Source organism: Dendrobates tinctorius, unplaced genomic scaffold, assembly GCF_039654945.1.
Source record: "Dendrobates tinctorius isolate UK_male_01 unplaced genomic scaffold, ASM3965494v1 ptg000143l, whole genome shotgun sequence".
In the NCBI taxonomy this organism is placed as follows: domain Eukaryota; kingdom Metazoa; phylum Chordata; class Amphibia; order Anura; family Dendrobatidae; genus Dendrobates; species Dendrobates tinctorius.
In genome coordinates this window covers 4,579,416-4,603,242 of record NW_027361810.1, presented here as the reverse complement: position 1 = coordinate 4,603,242, position 23,827 = coordinate 4,579,416, and positions in this window count along the sequence as shown.

Here is a 23,827-nt window from a genome sequence, read left to right as displayed (position 1 = left end):
AGCCTGTGCTGGCAGTGGCCGCTGTCCTTCCCCATCGGGCCTCACTGGAGAAGTTCTACATTTAGAGGAAAACACTTGAAACACTTGTAATGATGTCTGGAGATGGTCTCCTATCTGTCGCTTGCTGGTAACACTCTATAAATCGCCGTCTTTGTGTTTATTAACATTCAGCGATCAGCGGATAACAGATTTTCTCCGCCGCCGCCGCGCTCACTAATTTCATTTTCTTTTTTCTCCTGATAATTAGATTATTATAATGAGAAAACACAAAGACCATTATAAAAATAAGAATTCCAGATAAATCGATGTGGGAGATATAAGTTATGTCGTTTATCTGATGAAGCGCGGGGGGATTTATCTGGTAACGAGTGCGGGGACAGAATACAGAGACAAAGCCGACAAGCAACAAAAGCAACGTGTTCCCTGTAGGGATCTATGGAGGGACTGAGAAGTCTGTGGATTCACTCTCAGAAGTGGGCAGACGCCAGGCAGGAACCAAGCATCCCCAGGACCAAGCCTTGTATCAGTAGTGACCCTGCAAGACCAATGGGTCCTATGTAGGAAGAAGGGTCTGCCTAAGCGAGCATTCACATTGTGTTCTGTGTCCCCATCGGGGCATACATCCGAAATCCGTATCGGGGCCATAGACTGTAAGGCCGGGATCACACAGGAGAGGATTACGGCCGAGTCTCGCATGTTAATACCCGGCACTGCCGCCGGCGCTTAGCGTGCGGCCGCATAGCAATACACGGAGCTGAACGCTCCGCTCCTGAGTGCCGGGTATTAACATGCGAGAATCGGCTGTATTCCTCTCCTGTGTGATCCCGGCCTGATTGTGACGGCAGAGCGGACGTGCGCTCTGTTGTGCATCATTTTCGGGAGGCGGACACTCAGACGTAGTAGACTGCATATACTGTCTGCCATCTGTAGGGGTACACTCCCGAAAAAGTGCACGGCGGAGCTTACGTCTGCTCTGCCGTCACCAATCCCGTCTGTAGCCCCATTGGCGCATGTATCCAGACCCTGTTTTATGGGGGATTTCTGACTTATGCCCCGACAGAGATACAGAAAGCAATCTCAATGCTTCGTAAGAAAAGGGGAAGTTTATCCTGTAAACTGCACCCAAAATGTCTATGTAATTATATATATAGTGATGTGCAAGGGTTTAGGCAGGTGTGGAAAAAATGCTGCAAAGTGAGAATGTTTTCAGAAACAGGGGTAACATATATGCAGTTTGTTCTCTTTGGCCATGTCCACACGTTCAGTATTTGGTCAGAATTTACATCAGTATTTGTAAACCAAAACCAGGAGTGATAAATACAGAAGAGGTGACGAGTTTCTATAAGGCCGGGGTCACACTGGCGAGGAATACGGGAGAGTGAGAGGCGCTAAAAGCACGCACTAGACACGGACCAATGATTCTCTATGGGGTCCCTCGCACCAGCCGTATATTTCTCATCCGTATTCTACGCTCCGTGCCAATCGCAGCATGCTGGGACTGTCAGCGTACTACGCCCGTAATACGCCAATGCAAGTCTATGGGTGCGCAAAAAATACGGATTACACACGGAACACACATGTGACCTGTGAGAAATACGCACCAGGTGTCTTTTAGAAAAGCCGGCAATTCAGTGCACGATACAGTAAACTCACACTGACAGTTTTAATAAAGAAACGAAAGAATAGATATAGACACATAGAATACATATATATATATATATATATATATATATATATATATACACACATACATGTCATTGAGACACACATATATATATTTATATTTTCACAGAGTTCTTCATAGCAGAATAGCCGCTAATTCAATTGCCGTCTTTTGTGAAATCATTCCCCAACCCGACATGAAATGACACATGGTTACATACAGTAAATCATATCATTTCATGTTTTGTTTTGTATGTCTTTCATTAGTAATTAGATGAGGGTTGATGAGTAAAATTTGGGAGGTGTAGGTGTTAATTTAAGGGGTTAATTCGTTGTAAAAAAATGTGTGGGCTCCCGCATTGACAAATTACCGCAGGAGCCCACACATTTCATGTCGGGTTGGGGAATGATTTGATAGAAGCCGGCAATTGAATTAGCGGCTATTCTGCTATGAAGAACTCTGTGAAATATAAATATATATATATATGTGTGCCTCAATGACATGTGTATACTGTATATATATATATATATATATATATATATATGTATTCTATGTGTATATATCTATTCTCTCGTTTGTGTTATAAACCCTGTCATAGGGCTCCATTATATGTCCATTTTGCAAGCCTGCGAGAAAATCTCGCCATACGGATTACATACGGATTACATTCGGATGCTGACATGCGCAGAATACGCGACCACACCTAGATTACGGATGACATGCGGAGCACTGTTTAGGGGCCATTCATCCGTATTACGCCTGTAAACTACGGACCGTATTTTGCATCGGTTAGTGTGACCCCGGCCTTAGACTTTATCTCTTGATTTTGGCTACAAATACCGATATAAAATACTGATGAAATACTGAATGTGTGAACGAGGCCTATATGTAATAGAAACATTTTGGAGATAATAAACACTTGTGTTCAGTTCCAGTTGTTGCCACGAGATGGCAGCAAAGTGTTTGGGAATGTTCTGCAGAGATTACTGGAGTGAGAGGCTGCAGAGGTGTAGAGATGTCAGGGGCGCAGAGACCTCAGAAAGGTGCAGAGACCTCACAGAGGCGCAGACCTCAGGCGCAAGCACTCAAAGAGGCACAGAGACCTCACAGAGGTGCAGACCTCAGAAAGGTGCAGAGACCTCAGAGAGGCACAGAGACCTCAGAGAGGCGCATTGACCTCACAGAGGCGCAGACTTCAAAGAGGAGCATAGACCTCACAGAGGTGCAGAGACCTCAGAGAGGCACAGATACCTCAGAGAGGCACAGACCTCAGAGAGGCGCAGAGACCTCAGAAAGGTGCAGAGACAGGTGGATGTGGGGGGCACATACTTTCTCCATGGCTGTAAATCCCTCTTAAGTCCCCGTCACACACAGCGATCTCACCAGCGAGATCGCTATGTGTGACACCTATCAGCGACCGGCCCCCCTGCCGGGAATCGCTGATCGTCCTGGAATGTCCTGGACTATTTTTTGGATTGTTGGTCTCCCGCTGGCCAGCACACATCGCTGCGTGTGGCAGGCAGGAGACCAGCGATCAGCGAGCTCCCAGCTCGTATCCAAGGTAAACAGCGGGTTTCTAAGCGCCACGCCGGTGAAGTTGCCTGTTTGGCAGCTCACCAGCGATCATGTAGCGACACACCAGCGATCCTGACAAGGTGATATAATTGTCGGGATCGCTGGTGAGTCACTATGTGTGACGGGGCCCTTACAATCTCTATGATAATCCTGGTGCCTAACATAAATCTCCATGCTGACTACTCCCAGTTCTGCTGACTGTCTCCGGTGCCCATAGAAGCTTTCTGCCTCTGAGTACTACTCCTGAGACTCGGTACTCGGGTAGTGAGAAGTCTCCGCCGGCCATAAGACCTCACAGGGAGATGGAATAAGAAATGTGATGAGAATCTTTGACTTTGATGCCTTGAGAAGGATTTGAAGGATCATAAAATCTAGAAATCTATTTTCTGAGCACAGCGCCCCACCGGTCCGCAGGTTGTGTGCGGTACTGCAGCTCTGTGTTATTCAGGAGAGGAGTGAGCTCATCTATAAATCTACAAGAAGATCACATACTGCGATATTGGAAGAAAAAGCGTCTCAGCAGCACAGAGTGTTTCAGGTGAGAATGCGTAGATTTTATGGAAGATCACAGGTGGAGAGTTACATAGTGGAAGGATTAGGGCCTACAACAGGAGCACAGAGTATTTCAGGAGAGGATCGATCTGATCTTCTGGTCTGTATATTGAGGTCTTCTCTGGAAATATTTGGTTACCGCGCAGCAGCTGTGATGATCTATGGCCGCCCGTAGCTTCTCCGATAAATCCCTATTCGAGGCCCATGTTAAATATTCCATTTCATCACGGCGGGTTAACTGCATCTCATCAATTATGGATCCCCCATTATAGATTCATCCGGGCCGCGGCCCCTCTGCTCCGGTGCTTGTTCTGTACTGAGGAGGCGACGTCATTAATTTATAGGAATAATTGTGCCGGACCGATAATTAGCATCCAATCCTCAGAGCCCAAATATTAGATGTGACCCCTCTGTAGAGTCAGACGCCGGGCGCCCTGCAGAGCGTTACACCACATCCCCAATGAGGGGTGTATCTAATCTTATCCTGTGTGATACTGACTGCTGAGCCGTGTATCTAATCCTCTCCTGTGTGATACTGTCTGCTGAGCCGTGTATCTAATCCTATCCTGTGTGATACTATCTGCTGAGCGGTGTATCTAATCATATCCTGTGTGATACTGACTGCTGAGCCGTGTATCTAATCCTATCCTGTGTGATACTGACTGCTGAGCCGTGTATCTAATCCTCTCCTGTGTGATACTGACTGCTGAGCTGTGTATCTAATCCTCTCCTGTGTGATACTGTCTGCTGAGCTGTGTATCTAATCCTGTCCTGTGTGATACTGACTGCTGAGCCATGTATCTAATCCTATCATGTGTGATACTGACTGCTGAGCCGTGTATCTAATCCTCTCCTGTGTGATACTGTCTGCTGAGCTGTGTATCTAATCCTATCCTGTGTGATACTGTCTGCTGAGCCGTGTATCTAGTCCTGTCCAGTGTGATACTGTCTGCTGAGCTGTGTATCTAATCCTATCCTGTGTGATACTGTCTGCTGAGCCGTGTATCTAATCCTCTCCTGTGTGATACTGTCTGCTGAGCTGTGTATCTAATCCTATCCTGTGTGATACTGTCTGCTGAGCCGTGTATCTAATCCTGTCCTGTGTGATACTGACTGCTGAGCCGTGTATCTAATCCTCTCCTGTGTGATACTGACTGCTGAGCCGTGTATCTAATCCTCTTCTGTGTGATACTGTCTGCTGAGCCATGTATCTAATCCTATCATGTGTGATACTGTCTGCTGAGCCATGTATCTAATTCTATCCTGTGTGATACTGTCTGCTGAGCCATGTATCTAATCCTATCCTGTGTGATACTGTCTGCTGAGCTATGCATCTAATCCTATCCTGTGTGATACTGTCTGCTGAGCTGTGCATCTAATCCTATCCTGTGTGATACTGTCGGCTGAGCCGTGTATCTAATCCTCTCCTGTGTGATACTGACTGCTGAGCTATGCATCTAATCCTATCCTGTGTGATACTGTCTGCTGAGCTGTGCATCTAATCCTATCCTGTGTGATACTGACTGCTGAGCCATGTATCTAATCCTATCCTGTGTGATACCGTCTGCTGCGCTGTGTATCTAATCCTATCCTGTGTGATACTGACTGCTGAGCTGTGTATCTAATCCTATTCTGTGTGATACTGACTGCTGCGCTGTGTATCTAATCCTGTGTGATACTGTTTGCTGAGTTGTGTATCTAATCCTGTATGATACTGTCTGCTGAGCTGTGTATCTAATCCTCTCCTGTGTGATACTGACTGCTGAGCCATGTATCTAATCCTCTCCTGTGTGATACTGTCTGCTAAGCTGTGTATCTAATCGTTTGTGATACTGTCTGCTGAGCTGTGTATCTAATCCTGTGTGATACCGCCTGCTGGGGTGTTAATATAACATATCTCCTGTAGATTATCAGATGTGGCTGATAAGCGGCGCCCGCTCGCTCGCCTGTTGTGAGTTCTGCTCCTCGTCCACCTGTTGTGAGTTCTGCTCCTCGTCCGCCTGTTGTGAGTTCTGCTCATCTTCCAGCTGTAGTGAGTTCTGCTCCTCTTCCGCCTGTTGTGAGTCCTCCTCATCCGCCTGTTGTGAGTTCTGCTCCTCATCTGCCTGTTGTGAGTTCTGCTCCTCACCGGCCTGTTGTGAGTTCTGCTCCTTGTCCGCCTGTTGTGAATTCTGGTCCTCGTCCGCCAGTTGTGAGTTCTGCTCCTCGTCTGCCTGTTGTGAGCTCTGCTCCTCGTCTGCCTGTTGTGAGCTCTACTCCTCGTCCACCTGTTGTGAGTTCTGCTCCTCGTCCGCCTGTTGTGAGTTCTGCTCCTCTTCCGCCTGCTGTGAGTTCTGCTCCTCATCCGCCTGTTGTGAGTTCTGCTCCTTGTCCACCTGTTGTGAGTTCTGCTCCTCGTCAGCCTGTTGTGAGTTCTGCTCCTCGTCCGCCTGTTGTGAATTCTGCTCCTCGTCCGCCTGTTGTGAGTTCTGCTCCTCGTCCGCCCATTGTGAGTTCTGCTCCTCGTCCGCCTGTTGTGAGTTCTGCTCCTCGTCTTCCTGTTGTGAATTCTGCTCCTCGTCTGCCTGTGATTTATCGATGATTGATGGATACAGTTTTGTTCCGAACCCCTGTCCCACCCTCTACGCCCGTCTCCGCTGGGGACACGATCTTTAACCCTTTGGTACATTTGCATTGTGGTGTGATCAGTGGCGCAGGTTACTGACACTATTTCCTGCACTCCCGTGTTCTCCCTTCGCTTTCGCTGCAGATCAGAGGTTAATATTTTAGTTTTACGACATGAAACGGAGACTTGACATCACAATTAATCTGCGTCCCCTTGTTTTGCCCGGCAGCGGTGATCTCGGCCGCGGCGAGGGGAGGTCTCTGGGGGTCTCAGACGCCTTCGCTCCGCTCGCCGAGTAATTATATAAAGCAAAATCCGGAATCTTTCATTCCCATTATCGGTGGAGACGCATTCAATCCTCAGCGGACCCCAACCAACCAGGAGCCGCGTCCTGCGCAGACCCCGCAGCTCCGAAGATGCTGCATGTATACTCATGTCCTAATATTCAGCGGGGGTCCCAGGTGCCGAATCACCAGGTGCTCTGGATTCTCACCGCTCACAGTCTACTTATAAAGGCCACATTCACACGCTCAGTATTTGGTCAGTATTTCCCATCAGTATTTGTAGCCAAAACAAAGGAGTGGGTGATAAATCCAGAAGTGGTGACGGGTTTCTATTAGACTTTTCCTCTGATTGTTCCTCTTTTGAATTTGGCTACAAATACTGATGTAAAATACTGACCTGATACTGACTGTGGCCTAAGGCTGATCCTTGACATGACCTCTTGGCCTGAACATTTCCTGCAATTTCCTGAAACAGTTGTGTAGAAATCCAGCAGAGAACACAAAGGCTAATCGACTGCTGATATTTTCATTTTTGACTTGGACTCCGCGAAGAGTAAGGACTTTATGTGGTTCTCTCTGGTTCTGCTATAATCAGTTCTCTGACAGCTAGTACTTATTCCTAGCACTAGGTGGAGCTATAACGCATGGCCCTGAACATACAAGTTCTGCTCTACTGGTTTTCCTGCACGTGAGCTTCTATAACAGCACTTCTTGTGGCCTGGGGTGGTATTGCATGTAACATTATTAAGGGGCTCACAGTAAAACATTGACATGGCTGAGTTCACACCTGACAGATAGGGATTATGTCCCTGCATTCAGCTGCAGCTAATGATTTCTTGTCCCAATGTTGCACAAAGGAAACAAGGATTTTCATGTTTTCTCATCTCTGCTGCTGGGGGAAGAGCAGATGTTGCTCCGGCTGGTTTGGTTTCGCCTCTGGAGTTCCAATAACAATGTCTTATAGTGATTAATTGATACTAAATAACGACCCAATGAAGCAATATTTAATGTATTGTTAGAAAATAGAAATCAATCTGCTCCTCTAAGAATTTCCCAAAGTGCAAAATTATGTACAGCTAGAGGACGGAAGGAGTGCGCCCCTCTAAACACCCAGAGTACAAAGTGTACGCAGCACCACCTGCAAAATACTGTACGGCTATGTGCACATGTAGTTTTAGGTCCTGCGGACTTTTCCGCGTGGATTTGGACTGCGGTACTTTGCTCTGCCCTCAGCAGGGCAGAGAAGTGCGCTTGCGTAGAAACGCTATGGCCCCGGAGCGATGAAGCAAGCAGGAAGGTAGCATCGCAAGAAGATGGGAGGCGCCAGCCCCGAACCTGCAACTCCCATCGGACCCAAACCACACCGGAACACCCCCCGGGTGAGTATAATAAAATTTATTTTTCTTATCTTTCAGGTCGGACCGGAGGCTTATCTATAGCATCATAGAATACTGTAGATAAGCCCTGAAAGGCAGTGGCTGCACCTTATAGCGGCCAAAACAGGTGACTGGTTCACTTTAACGGAAGACTGAAGCTTCACGATGTGCTGGCCAAGCTCTATTCAAGTAGCACCAAGAATTGAGCAACTATTAGGGCTGCAGACTCTGTGGACGGCCAAGGAAACTTAGTGCAGCAGATGAAAGACACATCATGTTACTTCCCTTCATGATAGTAAGATGTCCAGCAGAGCCATCAGCTCAGAACTGGAAACAACCAGTGGGACTCAACCTATCCACTGGTCGGAGAAATCTGGTCAGACATGGTATTGATGGGAAAATGTGTGGCAAATACCCAGATGGAAACGAGGACAAGAGACTCAAATATGCACAAAAACAATATGAAATATTCATTTGTAATATTTGGCAGATTGTTTCTGAAGGTCTGGAGATCTGCACAATAATGAGGATCTTCAGGAGAAGTAAAACACAATGGAGGGTCCAGAAGATCTGGGGTCAGGTCTCCAGGATATTTGGTACAACCTCCTGCCAAGATCTTCAAAAACTGGTGTACAAGTGACAAGGAGAAGTGATGGAGGAAACGGGCGGTCACCAGATACTGATGATGGAGGTACCTGGCGGTCACCAGATACTGATGATGGAGGCGACAGGCGGTCACCAGATACTGATGATGGAGGCGACGGGCGGTCACCAGATACTGATGATGGAGGCGACAGGCGGTCACCAGATCATGATGATGGAGATGACAGGCGGTCACCAGATACTGATGGGATTTCCATTTCTTTTTTCTTCACTCACTGTATATTTTGTTAATAATAATCTATTAACCCTTCTATATTTATTTATTTTTACTCATTTATATAGCGCCATTAATTCCACAGCATTTTACAGACATCATCATCACTGTCCCCGATGGGGCTCACAATCTAAATTCACTATCAGTATGTATTTGGAATGTGGGAGGAAACCCACGCAAACACGGAGAGAACATACAAACTCCATTCAAATGTTGGTGGGATTTGAACCCAGGACCCCAGGACTGCAAGGCTAACTACTGAGCCACCGTGGTGCACTGTATATATAAGAAGCTTCTGGCTCAGACACGTACGGTAATGCATTTAGAGGAAAGCATTTACAGGCGAAGGCATGGTGAAAGAACTTTCGAAAAAATATGGTCCGCCTGGATGGCGGTGATATGATTGCTAAGACTCTCAAGTATACCCGGCACAAGGAGTATTGGGGGAGGGGGGGGGGAGATGGCTTTGATTGTATTACTACAAGATATGTGAATTGTTACATGTATATTGATATTCACTGTTTATTGTTTAAAATCTTTTGAAACCTAAATAAAAATAACTGTTTTAAAAAAAAAAAAGAAGCTTCTGACTGCAGCATTTATTCTGCATCTGCCTAGAACTTTTGCACAGTGCTATATATACAGGTGCTTCTCACAAAATTAGAATATCATCAAAAAGTGAATTGTCAAGAAGAAGATGAGAGACACCAGACCCAACAATGCAGACGAGCGGAAGGCTGCTATCAAAGCAACCTGGGCTTCCATAACCCCTCAGCAGTGCCACAAGCTGATCGCCTCCATGCCACACCGCATTGATGCAGTAATTGATGCAGTAGGAGCCCCGACCAAGTATTGAGGGCAGTTACTGATCACACATTTCAGGAGGACAACTTTTCAGATTTTACAATCATTTTTCAAGCTGGTGTTATAAAGTATTCTAATTTCCTGAGATAATGACTTTTGGGTTTTCATTGGCTGTAAGCCATAATCATCAACATTACCAGAAATAAACACGTGGAATAGATCACTCTGTGTGTAATGACTCTATAGAATATAGGAGAGTCACTTTTTGTATTGAAAAACTGAAATAAATTCACTTTTTGATGATATTCTAATTATCTGAGAAACATCTATATATATATATATATATACACAGTATATATCTTATCAGTAACTGTTGTACCAATTTGTCCTCACAAACATCATCGCTCGAGCAGGTCTTTGCCCTCACAAGCTCCGCGCACTCCTATCCTGACATCCTCTGTGCTGCCGTACACCTGGCTCCTTCTTCCAGTCACTCCTCTCCCCTGTGTGCGGCTCGGTGACTACATACGTTGCAGTTGGTGACATCGCACAAGGCGAGCCGCTCTTCTCTCCTGAAATACTCTCTGGCGCTCTTGCCAGTAGATCCTCTGTTCTGCTTGGTCCGTGTCCCTTTCCCTGATTATTTGCAGTAAGTTCTTCTAGTAATGGCGACAGTCCGTGACACCATATAACACTGAGCGAGTGCGAGCAGCAGTGTGGAGGCAGAGCGGTAACATATGGAGTCAGACTTCCCGTCAGTGCGGTACATTCTACTAATTGCCCAGGAATCTCATTACATGACATAATCTTCCAAAAATGGGAATATTGAGCAGTAAATGTGCCAGAAGTGGCGAGCCTGCCCGGTCTGGAGTCTAATCATCCCCGCTGTGTGAGGGGCGACTCAGGTGTGACGTCATCCACCCACTGCTTGGGGAAGAGATTGCTATAATCCAGTAATAAAAGAGAAGCTTCGCCACATTCACTTGTTACTTCCAGTTGTCCCCGAGCTGGAAGCGATGAGCAATAAAGTAACTTAAAAATGATTATATTACAGAGAAGTGCGAGTGCCAATGGACAAAGCCGTCCTCACCAGATCTATTTCTCTCTGCCAGACTGTAAGGAGGCTGGTAATGGGCACAATAAACAGGTAAAGTACTGGGAAACGAGTAGGAAGTGGGTGCAATAACTAAAATGGGCGTCCACTTGTGTGGAGAGTTCTTCTCACATTTGCATCTGTCCCATACATGCCAACGGTCCTGGAGAATGTTCAGTGTCCCATAGTGAAAAGGTCATTTCTGGATGAGATAGTGGTGGTCTTCAGTCAGATGGGGGTCGGGGCTAAAAAGTCTCTAAATTGCTAACACCCTAACACCAACTTTACCAGGAAAAACTAATTACCATTGTATACAGCTGCAATCAAAATCACCCCCTTCAAAAAAAATTGCTAGTAAATTTTACGAATGCTCTGCTGATTGCAATAAACTAGGAAACAACAAGAACAATATAAATGTCTGAACATGATGGGTGAGGGGTGCAACAAGTGGTTTCTCCAAATTTAGCACAAAATGCTGGTAGAGGAAGCTGTCTCCAGGTTCACTACCTGGACATGGAGGAAAGAGGAAGTCACCACTATCTGCACTACCCCGATAAGGAGGGAAGAGGAAGTCGCCACATCTGCACTACCTGGACATGAAGGGAAGAGGAAGCCGCCACCACCTGCACTTCCTGGACATGAAGGGAAGAGGACGCCGCCACAACCTGCACTACCTGGACATGGAGGGAAGAGGAAGTCGCCACCACCTGCACTACCTGGACATGAAGGGAAGAGGAAGTCACCACTATCTGCACTACCTGGACATGGAGCAAAGAGACATTGAGGGAAGAGGATGCCGTCACCACCTGCATTACCTGGACACGAAGGGAAGAGGAATCCGCCACCATCTGCACTACCTTTACATGGAAGAAAGAGGAAGCCTCCACCATCTGCACTTCCTGGACATGGAGCGAAGAGGAAGCCATCATCGGGTGCATTACCTTGACATGGAGGGAAGAGACATGGAGGGAAGAGGAAGCCGATCCCTGGTGCACTACCTGGACAGGGAGGGAAAAGGAAGATGTCTCTGAGTGTACTACCTGGACATGGAGGGAAGAGGAAGCTGTCACCGGGTGCTTATGTGGCACCCCTGAGGCTCAGTCGCCACAGAGGTACTGCACCTTCTCCTAAGGTGTAGTGCCCCACCAACTAGGTAAGTTGGGAACTCCTTTCCACACTCCAACACCTGCATCCCACACACAGGATAGTTCAGTAGGTCCACCTAGCAGCTTCAGGCTGGGGGTAGCAGAGCACCCCTCGTGGAACCCTGCTTTGTAACACGAGATGTGCTGGGAGGTGGGTGGAGTTAGTATAAAAGAGGGGGAAAGTGGAGAATTGTAGGTCAGTCTGATGGGAGGTCAGGCGAGAGAAGTTCAGTTCTGAAGTTAGTTTTCAGTTCAGTTTGAGTTCAGTTTAGAAAGAGAGTGCTGCAGCTGCCTCAGTGATCTGAGCCAGCTGGCACGGGATAGAGAAGAGAAGGAGAAGGACGTAGACCTGCAACCTAAGCTTCCATAAGAGAGAGAAGGAACAGCGCGGAACGAAGGAGTAGGAGAACAGAGAGGAGTTGTGGGTTGAGAGAGTACCCTGCCTATAGGTTCTCAGCGCAAGGCCGGGGCCCGGTCCCCGAGGTTGTATGGACACTTATGGTTCTGCAGCAGACACCGGTGGAGTAGTTGGCTGTAAATGCACTACTCCCATCTAAGACTTGGGACACAACAGCATCTGGATAGAGAGCCGGGACTTCTGAGAAGGGAGTCCCCGATAGAGGCTACAGCTGTCTGTCATACAAGTAAGGTTCTAGGAACATCTGACAGGAGGAAATCCAGAGAACTACGGTACTGGAGCTCTTCACACTAAAAGGCGCAATAGAGGAGTCGTTGACTTAAGGCACATGTTGGCAGAGTGTTGGAGAGGAGAACCCTGACTTGCCCGAGAGGTTGATTGAGTCTCTACCCCGTAGGACACGGCACGATGGCAGGCACCAGTGTGTACCACGAACTGTGAGTAAAGCTTTGAAACTGCAAGCCCTGGTGTCCTCCATTCATTCTCTGTTAACACCTTCAGCACCGCTACAACTGGGTACCAGCATCTATACCATTCTGCGCCTCTCCTCATCCATTGCACCTACACTGCCCTGGGACTACAGCTCCACCTGTGGGGAGCTATACCATCTTTGCTGCACCACACCATCAGTCCCAGCGGATCTGCATGCAGCGTTAGCTTACCATTTCCCTTGCCAAACACCACGGGTGGCGTCATGAACTATTCAAATAAACTTTAACACCATTAACATCACTGTCATCGATATTGGGTGCCCAGGGCCACGGACCGGGTCACTGCTGCTGTGACACATTCCCCCCTGGCACCGGCCCGGTACCGGGTACCCCGCTGCCCTCCTGCATTCGGTCCTATTTTGCTCTTGCCACTACCATCAGATCCACCACCAACACCATCATTACCAGCTGGCAACCCCCGCCCAATTCCACGGCCTCTTCCACCAGCCTTCCTCATTTTTGGTAAAAATGTAGACAAAATCCAACAAACTATATAGTAATGTAAAACAAGGTACAAGCTGTCTATAGGACAGGGGAGATTTTGAATTTCTTCTCACACTAGTGGACACTGGACACTTTTGGATTGTGTGAGGCCCAATGAATATCTGAGCGCTATGTGACAGGCTCGATGGCACTGCTGTGACCAAAGTGACTAGAGGTAAAGTGAGATTTTGAATTTCTTCTCACACTTGTGGACACTGGACACTCTTGGATTGTGTGAGGCCAAATGAATATCTGAGCGCTATGTGACAGGCTCGATGGCACTGCTGTGAGCAAAGTGACTAGAGGATAAGTGAGATTTTGAATTTCTTCTCACACTAGTGGACACTGGACACTTTTGGATTGTGTGAGGCCCACTGAATATCTGAGCGCTATGTGACATGCTCGATGGCACAGCTGTGACCAAAGTGACTAGAGGATAAGGGAGATTTTGAATTTCTGCAGACACTTGTGGACACTGGACACTTTTGGATTGTGTGAGGCCCACTGATATCTGAGCGCTATGTCACAGGCTCGATGGCACAGCTGTGACAAAAGTGACTAGAGGATAAGGGAGATTGGATTGCTTTTAAAAAAGCAGTTTGCAGAGCAGTGGGTAAACAGCAATGCCAGCCTGTCAGGAAGCCTTAAAAGGCAGCCCAACAACCAACACCACTGATACACCACAATATAGCCTCCCCTTGCACTGCACACACAGTGACTGGTGTGTTGTGCAGGCCAAATCGCTAGCAGCAGAAGCAGTTTTTTTGTCTTCTTCCCTGCCTAACGCTCTCCCTACAGAATCAGCAACCTCTCCCTATACTGAGATCGGCAGAAGTAAGATGGCGGTCGGCGTGCACGCCCTTTTATACCCCCTGTGACGCCCACCAAAGCAAGCCAATCACTTGCATGCCCTTCTGAAAGATGTGGTGACCCGTGCCTATGTCATCACGTTGCCCACAGTGTCCGTGGATCCTGATTGGCTGAAAAAGAGCGCAAAACAAACTTTTGAAACGCGACTTTGGCGCGTAAGTCGCCGACCTCGTGGCCGACCTCATCCTAGGGTCGGGTTTCGTTTCATGAAACCCGACTTTGCCAAAAGTCGGCGACTTTTGAAATTTTTCGACCCGTTTCGCTCAACTCTAAATTTATGGGGTAAATAACCAGTTCTTGGAAAACGATGATGATGATGAACGAAGAGTGGCTGAACATAAAACGGTCCCAACACTTGGTAGATACAGTATCGTTCATGTGCCGTATTATGCCATGTTCTTGTCTCCTGATCTCCACGTCAGCAGCGTCCCACCTCTGAGAGGGGCTGGACGACCCCTTTTACGGAGCAGCTGAGTCGTCCAGAAGAGCCGTTCTCGGAGGTACAGTAGAATCGTGACCCTTCTGGGCTGATTTTTTTCCATCATTGTCTAAAACTCCAGAACATTTTGTGAAATAGTAAATCTAACTGGAGGCAATTTATTCCTAGAAGGCAGAATGAGGCTACATTACAGAAGATGCAGAGACGACGGGCGAGATAATTGCCTGCAATATTATTTTACGGTATCCGTTATAGGGAGGGGGTACTCTGGTATTAGGGCACTGCAGCTCCATCTCCATTATGGGAGCTTAGTAGGCATTAATACAGAGGATCTGCCGCTGAGCCGAACCCATGCTGCTTACAGATGATAAATGGATGGTGGTCCGGCCTGTGCCGTGCAGCCGCAGTAACCAGTCTCATGATGTATGAATTGCACTTTACCTATAATGGATGAAATGGAGGGTTTTGTAGTGTGTGATGGAGGAATTACAGCCCAGGCATTCAGCACTGCATCCGTTCAGCTCCAGCCACAAAATATATTCGGTTTTTAGAAGCCAGAGATGAACATATTAAAGAAAAAAATGGACATTTCAGGGGAACAAGCAGAACCAGCCACCAGCGAAATGCTGCATTTATGGGCAATTTTAAGAACACTTTTGCTCCAGTCACATCCAGAGCTGCGTTCACAAATCGACTTGGAATCTGGGTGTCACGGGTCCTTTTCCGATACCACACAATCAACAGAGCGCGAGAAGTGTAAACAATCCCAAAACCTTTATTATAGGCAAAACTAAAAGGTCTATAAACAGTCCACCACACTGAGGATAAAATAGTTCAGAACACGAATGCAGTTCAGTAAGAGGATGAATGTCCAAGGAGATGAGAGTCCAATAATCCAGCAGACAGAGGATAAAATGGGTCCATATGCTTCCCCTTCTCTCTGACGAGCCGTCTTCACAGGGCCGTCTTCACAGGGTCTGACTTGTACAGCTCCTGTCCTCCCCAGCCCCCTCCTTATGTCCAGGGGTAGTCAGACAGGTTGGGGCGGTTTTCAGGCCTCCCAGACCTGACAAAGGTGCCTTGGGGATTAAGGCACTACAGGGGGTTCATCAAGAGGCATAAATACAGTCTGGCTGCAGACAGTAAGTGAGCTAATTCAATTATTAGACTTTTCGAAGGTAATTGAGACTCTAGACAATATGGGAATACACGGAATGATACAGGGCAACAAGAGAACATGATGGAAATCCGTAAAATATAAATAGACACAAAATGATACCCACATAACATATCACATTTTTGGAGCAATCGCTGGTTTAGGATCTGCAGGCAGCCCAGGATGATCTGCAGACATGTCCTGTACATGCACCATGCCAGGGACCGGGACTATTCATGTATTATCTGGACATCAAGTTCTCTCAAAAAATTTCACAGCAAAGCTGAGGAAACATGGCGCACCGCAGGGAATCAGTGCTGAGCAGCAGAACAGTTGGTGCAGCTCTGGATGTGAATGGAGTATAAGGTCTGAAGGAGTCAAGATCAGAACAGAACATAAAAGTAATTTCCAAACATTATAAGTTAACTGAACTTATCCAAATAGGGTAAAACTCTGGAAATAAGGATAAGGCAGGAGGAGAATGAGAATGAAGCTGTGAGGGACAAAACTGATAAAAAATTGGCATTGACTTAATCTCGGGAGGAGGATGAGACTTCGCTATAGCAAAAAATCTCATGTGGCAGATGGAGACTTCGCCTATAAAGACAAGTATGCGAAGAGGAGATAACAATGAAGGAATAGAAAATACTGGAGGAATATTCTTCCTGAAAAAGCTGATTAGAATATAAAGTGCGTGATTTTTGGAAGTTGGGTCGAAATCTAAAGTCTTAAAAAATTGAAAAAAACTCCTGAACCTGAATGGATGCATACTACAAGCATGAAGTAAGATACTGTGCACCCAAATATTATAGGGCAAAAATTGTCAGTATTGTAATAATATTGCCCCGATGTACAAGAATATAACTACAATAATAATGCCCCTATGTACAAGAATATAACTACTATAATACAGCCCCTATGTACAAGAATATAACTACTATAATACTGCCCCTATGTACAAGAATATAACTACTATAATACTGCCCCCTATGTACAAGAATATAACTACTATAATACTGCCCCTATGTGCAAGAATATAACTACTATAATACTGCTCCTATGTACAAGAATATAACTACTATAATACTGCCCCTATGTACAAGAATATAACTACTATAATACTGCCTCTATCTACAAGAATATAACTACTATAATACTGCTCCTATGTACAAGAAGATAACTACTATAATACTGCTCCTATGTCCAAGAATATAACTACTATAATACAGCCCCTATGTACAAGAATATAATTACTATAATACTGCCCCTATCTACAAGATTATAACTACTATAATACTGCCCCCATGTACAAGAATATAACTACTATAATACTGCTCCTATCTACAAGAATATAACTACTATAATACTGCTCCCATGTACAAGAATATAACTACTTTAATACTGCTCCTATGTACAAGAATATAACTACTATAATACAGCCCCTATGTACAAGAATATATCTACAAGAATATAACTACTATAATACTGCTCCTATGTACAAGAATATAACTACTATAATACTGCTCCTATGTACAAGAATATAACTACTATAATACAGCCCCTATGTACAAGAATATAACTACTATAATACTGCCCCTATCTACAAGAATATAACTACTATAATACTGCTCCTATGTACAAGAAGATAACTACTATAATACTGCCCCTATGTACAAGAATATAACTACTATAATACTGCTCCTATGTACAAGAATATAACTACTATAATACTGCTCCTATGTACAAGAATATAACTACTATAATACTGCTCCTATGTACAAGAATATAACTACTATAATACAGCCCCTATGTACAAGAATATAATTACTATAATACTGCCCCTATCTACAAGAATATAACTACTATAACACTGCTCCTATGTACAAGAATATAACTACTATAATACAGCCCCTATGTACAAGAATATAACTACTATAATACAGCCCCTATGTACAAGAATATAACTACTATAATACTGCTCCTATGTACAAGAATATAACTATTATAATACTGCCCCCTATGTACAAGAATATAACTACTATAATACAGCCCCTATGTACAAGAATATAACTACTATAATACTGCCCCTATATACAAGAATATAACTACTATAATACTGCCCCTATATACAAGAATATAACTACTATAATACAGCCCCTATGTACAAGAATATAACTACTATAATACTGCCCCCTATGTACAAGAATATAACTACTATAATACTGCTCCTATGTACAAGAATATAACTACTATAATACTGCTCCTATGTACAAGAATATAACTACTATAATACAGCCCCTATGTACAAGAATATAACTACTATAATACTGCTCCTATGTACAAGAATATAACTACTATAATACTGCTCCTATCTACAAGAATATAACTACTATAATACTGCTCCTATGTACAAGAATATAACTACTATAATACTGCCCCTATGTACAAGAATATAACTATTATAATACTGCCCCCTATGTACAAGAATATAACTACTATAATACTGCCCCTATGTACAAGAATATAACTACTATATTACTGCCCCTATGTACAAGAATATAACTACTATAATACTGCCCCCTATGTACAAGAATATAACTACTATAATACTGCCCCTATGTACAAGAATATAACTACTATAATACTGCTCCCTATGTACAAGAATATAACTACTATAATAATGCTCCTATGTACAAGAATATAACTACTATAATACTGTTATGATTAAGGGCGTCTAGCCAGAAACGCGTAAACAATGTTCTGTTGTCTGAACAGCACTCAATAAATCACCAGAGCACTCAGCTGGATCATTTCTTCTTTTATTACTGCTGTGCGGCCAGGGCAGGGCCGGATCCGAGTCTGAGGTGCGGTGAGGTCAGATGTGGGTGAGCTGGTCTTTTCAAACCAATGTCGACGGCTACACGTTGAAATGGTTGCTCAATTATGGGCAGGGATTGCAGGGGTACCTTATGTCGAGCTCCTGGATGCCGCATTCGCTGGCACACATCACAGGTGCGGCAATAATGGGCTACGGACTGCGAGACGCCCGGCCAGTAAAAACTTTGGGTGAGTCTCTTTTCAGTCCTTTTTCTCCCTTGATGCCCAGCCAAGGGAATGTCATGGGCCAGTTAAAGTAGCTGTGCCCTGAACTTCTGAGGGACAATGAGTTGCCTGGTCGTTGCGTCAGGGTTGCGCTGGTCACTGCCCTTTGTTACACGATAATACAGTCAATTTTCTCGAGTGAAGCCATCCCCATTATCTCCCATGTGCCCAGTTTCTGCCTTTCGCCTAAGGGCTGCTAAGGTAGTGTCACCCTCTATTTCTCTCCTAAACTCCTCTCTATCCCAAGACTCTCCCAATGTAGTAGCAGCGAAAGTATTGCTTACCGACTCTGATGCGGTTCGTGGTGGTTGCTCCCCGGTGAGATCCGGATGACAGTGCTTGAAGGGCCTGTAGTCGGGTGACTGCTCCCACAAATTGGCACTGTAACTCCCCAATGTCGTTCCCAAGGAGGATATCTGCAGGAAGTCCTCCCATAACTCCAATCCAACACAGTTTTTCTCCACAACCATAATCCAAACGCACAGAAGCTCGCTGTATATATTTGCGGGCAACGCCCGCCAGGACAATGGGAATTCCCAGACCCTGGTAAATTGCCTCGGGTTGAACCACACGGGGGTCAGCGATAGTCAAGAATGCCCCCGTGTCTCTAAATCCTGACACTTTGTATCCATCAATAAAGACATCCTGCAGGTGGCGTTGCCGTTGCTCTGAGTAGCTAAAGGACAGAGGCCGGAGTCCGTACACTCCAGGAGGGGTATCTATGGTGCCGTGGTCGGTGGTCCACTCTGGTGGGGGTGGTGGTAGCTCTTCCTCAGGTGTGGTGGAATGTACAAGATGCACTGGACGAGGTGGGGCTGCGTGGGGCTCCCTCCGAATCTTGGGGGGGCAGCCAGACTGCAAATGTCCAGGTTGCCCACACCCATAACACCACCTCTCTGTGATACCCCCAGGTCGTGGTCGGAACTGTTGGGGCCTAGGATTGTGAGCCGTGATTGTCATCAGCTTGCGACTAGGTGGAAGGGCAGATATAATTGGAGGGGGACAGGGCGCGGGAGCAGGCCGTGGTTCATTGTCCAGAAGCCTCCATTGCGGCCGGATAGTAAGGGCTTCATCGGCCAGGGCTGCAGCTCTATCCACGGTACACGGCGTGCGCTCCCCGACCCATTCCCGTACCTCTGCAGGGCACTTGGCAAGAAATTGTTCTATAAGGAACGCCTGTATAACATCTTCCACAGTAAAGGCGTTTTCTGCTTCCAGCCATCTCCGACATGCCTCGGACATCTTATGTGCATACATCCTAAACGATCCCCCTGTGGTGCATGGGAGGTCTCGGAACTTGGCCCTATATGAGTCTGGGGTGATAGCATGGTAATCCAGGATAGTCCGCTTTACAATGTTATAATCCCGATTCCGCAGTGCATCAGTGGTTCGGTAAGCCTCCGCCAAGCTTCCGTTCAGGAGCCCCACTAACAAACGCATCCAGCTAAAGTGGGGCACCTCCATCACAGCACACTGCTGCTCAAAGTCTTTGAAGAACCCCTCCACATCTCCAGAAGCCTCATCAAATGGCTTAAACTCTGTCCGGGTGATCCGTACAGGCTCCCGGATTGTTGGGGTTACACTCCGCATTGCGTTACTCCCTTTTTCAAGCTCCATTGCTTCCTGTCTCCGCTGTGCCCGGCGGGCAGCCTCCTCCTTGTACTCCTGAGAGACGCCGGGGCCCAGAACCGCCATCTCTTCTTCATACCACACCAACCACTGGCTTTTCTGGATGGGGATCCCTGTCTCCAGTGCTCGTCCGTCAGACATCTGGGAGGAGGTGGCTGGGCTAGCGCCCACCAGTAGATCGATTAAGGCCTCTTTAGTCTGTCCCTGGTAGTTCAGGCCCAGGTCACTGGCTCTCTCCTGTAAACTGCATACAGTCCAATTTCTGTACTCACTCTGTGGGTGGTTCTCCATTGGGTGACGCTCTGTTGATCCCACCGCTGCCACCAGTTGTCACGGGGTCCTTCTCTGGTATCACACAATCAACAGAGCAAGCGAAGAGTGAACAATTCCAAGACCTTTATTCAGGCAAAAATACGAAAAGGTCCATATTCAGTCCACCACACAAAGGATAAGAATGCAGTCCAGTATCAGGATAAAATGTCCAGGGAAACGAGATTCCAAAACACTCTAGCACCAGAGGATAAAATGGGTCCTTCTCTCTGAAATGCAGCCTTTTCACCTTCATGTCTATACCGGAACTGACCTGTCCAGCTGCCGTTCTTCCCCCCACTCCCTTCCTTGTCAAGGGGTAGTCAAACAAGTTGCCTCCCAGAAGAGACCAAAGGGCCTTAGGGATTAATGCACTACAGGGGGTCATCAAGAGACAGATACAGTGAGGCTGTAGACTTACAATGTAATAAGAAAAACACTATGAAAATAACTGGAATTGTTAAAAATAGGAATATACAAAAAATGACATCCACATAACATATCACACCATCACAATGCATATAGGATCAGCCCCCCCCCCTTCCTGTGCTTGTACTTTTTTCCTCATGAGGCGGGTAGATTTTGATGTGACACGTGGTTTGACACTGCCATCATTTGGCTCAGGCCACAAGCTCCTCATCCTCTTAGCCAACCAAGTTATTAAGTGTAGTTACTTGATACATGAACTATTCTGACCCTGTGTATCTGACCTGGATGCCCCAATTACATATGCCACCCTGGGTAGAAAGCACAAACCCCAGAAGGCCACATGCCTAGACTACTGGTAGCAAATGTGACCGATCAATTATGTGAAATTGAGAATATTTCCTGTCACATTGCAGTGGAAGATGTGATGAGACGCTGGCGCAGCATCCGCGACCAGTACAGGCGGGAAAGTCAGCAGCGGTCCAGGAGTGGTGATGCGGGCCACATAAAGAGAAAATACATTTATTATGACCGCCTCTCCTTCCTCGCCCCTATTCTGGATCTGAGACCGTAAGTAGATACCTCACACCACATTACACAGATATTTTACAGGGCCAAAAATATTGATTTATTTTTGCCTCTGTTCTATTTCATAACAGAACTCAGTCCAACCTTACGGATAGAGGAACGGGCTCAGATACAGAGCCCATCATTGAACCTGTAGAGGATGAGGTGGCTGGCCCATCTTCTCCCCCTACAAGAAGCATGGGTGAAGAATCCTCTCAGGAGAACCCATTGCCTGCGCCACAAACCCCACCACCAGGACCGTCTGCTGCTGCACCATCACCCATACAGGAGGAGCAGAGCAACATGAGCAGCAGCCCAACTGGCCAGATCCGGGGCTCCCCACAGCCTGCTGGACCATCCCAGCGAGGAAGAAGAAGGCGCCATATCCCTGCCCAAGATACCCGTACCAATGTGGACACAGGGGTCCTCAACTATCTGTCTAGAGTCAATAATGATGATGGCGAGGAGGCATATTTGCGCAGCCTGGCCGTTTACCTTCGTGCCCTTTCCCGTGAGGTGAGGCTCCGTATTCGAGGATGTTTTCAGATCCTGTTTGATGCAAGCACACACCCAAATACCCCATATGAGTTATTTGAAAATCTGGAGAGGTGGCAGCTTTCACGCAGAAATCTAATGCGCCTTAGACCACCCACACACATGCTTGCTCAAGCAGGCTCTGAGGATCCTCAAATACGTGGGCCTACACCTCACCTCCTTCCTCCCCCTACCCAACCTTTACAACACCAGCAACATATGTCTGGCTCTAGCCAACCTCACCAATATGGCCACTTTTTACCACCCAGTGTTGGAGGCTGGTCCCAACCTGGTTGGGGACGACATGGCTATATTGGTGGGTATGAGACATGGGCCTACCAGACCCAGCAAGAGGCCCCTCTCCAGTATCACTCTGGCCAGTACCCCCAACAATCCCAGGAGGAAGGACACTGCCCACATCATGGGCAACAGTATGCCCCCACACAGGGCGATGTTGGGCAAAGTAGCCAGCAGCAAACACAGGCTGCTCTTCCGCCTTCTCCTCCCCCAACGTACCAAAATTTATAATATTTCCATTTTGTTATTGCCTAATGTTATTTTTGTTGTTTTCTATGTGTGAAAATTTTATTGTCACACAATGTTCACATCTGCAAAAATGCCAATTTGGCCCATTGCCACATTTCTGATATGGCAAGAATATGTTTTGCTTTAAAAAAAAACAAAAAAAAAGGCAAAAGTAAACATTTGTCTACTACATTTTACGTCTCTGTCTCAATTCTAAAAAACCGTGTCAGCATACTAACATACGCTTACCAATGCAATTCAACAGTCATAGAATCAGAAGGGGAAGAAATATAAATATATTTTCTGTTGTATTGTTGGCTCTGGCCGACCCTCAATACAAGTTTATAATTGTTGACACGAGTCTTCAATACTTCCATTATGGCTCGGCGGCTACGCACCAACCAATTTGATCTACACCACCACGCCAGCTACCAGGCTCCAATCAAGAATCAGTCCCTTATGTCCTTGTGGCAGATGAGGCATTTCAGTTAATGCGCAATGTCATGAGGCCATATCCCCAGCGCAACCTAGACCACCGGTGCAGAATTTTTAACTTGCGTCTATTACGTGCTCGGCGACTGGTGGAGTGTTCCTTTGGCATTCTTTGTGCCAAATGGCGGGTACTCCAGTCTGCCATTCAGCTGAGTGAACAAAATGTTAATGAAGTAGTTAAAGCCTGTGTGGTTCTTCATAACTTCACCAGGATACATGATTGTTCCTCCTCTGCTGGTATTGTGCGTAGGCCGGACAATGTGCGCAGGGTGAGACCACCTATCAACCCTCAACGTAGACCGCTCTCTGGCCTCAAAGTGCGTGATATTTTCACAAATTGCTTTATGTCACCTGAGGGGGAAACTTCTTGGCAAGAGCATGCTGTGTCTATGTTCTAATATTTTGGTTTATG